The 1,672-nt window shown below is 47.6% G+C and overlaps 1 pseudogene; it reads right to left on the bottom strand.

Annotated features, from left to right (window-relative positions):
* Positions 1–352: 352 nt before the first annotated feature.
* On the bottom strand, positions 353–1,321 carry LOC146759183 (olfactory receptor 14J1-like; annotated as a pseudogene).
* Between the last annotated feature and the right edge of the window lie 351 nt (positions 1,322–1,672).

Genomic DNA, 1,672 nt, shown 5'->3' with positions numbered 1-1,672 from the left:
GAAGTCAACGCACAGTTTGATGAACAGCTGTGCGCTTCCTGCTGGATTGTGGGTTTCTGAGAACATCCGACCCCAACAGCTCCAGAAATGTCTCACAAGAAGGAGGACAGACAGAGTAACTGCACGTCCTTTATTCTTTTAAGGTTCACCGAGAGCCTGGTTCATTATGCACAGTGTATCTGGGCTAAAATACAAAGGTAAACGCTGAATAAGAATTGGTTTTAATAATGAAGTTTTAGTGAAAAACATTACAGTATTTAAAAACATAATAATAAGCAGAATAAATTACACATACTAAGTGGCATGAAACAAAAAAACAATGAGAGAGAGAGCAACTCTGTAAAAAGCTGCATTACAAGTCATAAATTCCAAAAGACAGGCAATTCACTGCATTTGAAAAACATCTGGTAATCACTTTCCTCACAGCATCCTTGACCTCCCTGTTCCTCATGCTGTAGATGAGGGGGTTTACTGCTGGTGGCACAGCTGAGTACAGAACTGCCACCATCAGGTCCATGGATGGAGAGGAGAAGGAGGGTGGCTTCAGGTAGGCATAAAACCCAGTGATGGTAAGTAGGGCGACCACAGCCAGGTGAGGGAGGCACGTGGAGAAGGCTTTGCGCCGTCCCTGCTCAGAGGGCATCCTCAGCACAGCCATGAAGATTTGCACATAGGACACCAATATGAAAACAAAGCACCCAAAGGCTAAACTGGCACCAAAAAAGAGAAACACAACTTCCCTGAGATTTGATTCTGAGCAGGAGAGCTTGAGGATCTGGGGGATTTCACAGAAAAACTGGTTGACAACATTGCCTTGGCAGAGAGGCAGTGAAAACGTAATGGCAGTGTGCAGCAGGGAAAAGAGAACCCCAGTGCCCCAGGCAGCTGCTGCCATGGTGGCACAAGCTCTGCTGTCCATCATGGTCCCGTAGTGCAGGGGCTTGCAGATGGCAACGTAGCGGTCATAGGACATGATGGTGAGAAGTGAATACTCTGCTGAGATGAAGAAGGAGAAGAAAAAGAGCTATGCAACACATCCTGCGTTGGAGATGGACCTGGTGTTCCAGAGGGCGTTGGGCATGGCTTTGGGGAGAGTGGTGGAGATGCTGCCCAGGTCGAGGAGGGCCAGGTTGAGGAGGAAGAAGTACATGGGGGTGTGCAGGCGCCGGTCGCAGGCTACGGCTGTGCTGATGAGGCCGTTGCCCAGGAGGGCAGCCAGGTAGATGCCCAGGAAGAGCCAGAAGTGCAGGAGCTGCAGCTGCCGCGTGTCTGCCAACGGCAGCAGGAGGAACTCGCTGATGGAGCTGCTGTTGGGCATCTGCTGTTGTTGGGCTTGGAGTCCTGCTCAGAGTGCAGAAGATAATGACAAGTCCAGACCATTCTCAGACACACTCCTCCTGCTGTACTGTGAAATGTATTCATTTACCTTTGGGTAATTTTCATTTAACTCCATAACTTGAATTTATATTCATGAGCTTCACCATCCCTGTGTGGTGAAGTACTTATGCCTGTTTGCAGGATAAGTGCACTATTCAAGTCTGCAGAAAACAAGAAAAACATGAACTGATTCTTTCCTTTTAGAAACGAGAGGCTGAAAGCACAACCTGTGTGGCTGTTCACAAAACAAGCAATTGATTAAAGAAATATTTGGGAGTAACATAGCTGTGTTTTA

The sequence above is a fragment of the Coturnix japonica genome, chromosome 10 (genome assembly GCF_054131305.1).
Source record: "Coturnix japonica strain WE chromosome 10, WE-NBRP24, whole genome shotgun sequence".
Classification (NCBI taxonomy): Eukaryota; Metazoa; Chordata; class Aves; order Galliformes; family Phasianidae; genus Coturnix; species Coturnix japonica.
Note: the sequence above shows the minus strand (reverse complement) of the source record. Positions and strands in the feature narration are given on the sequence as shown.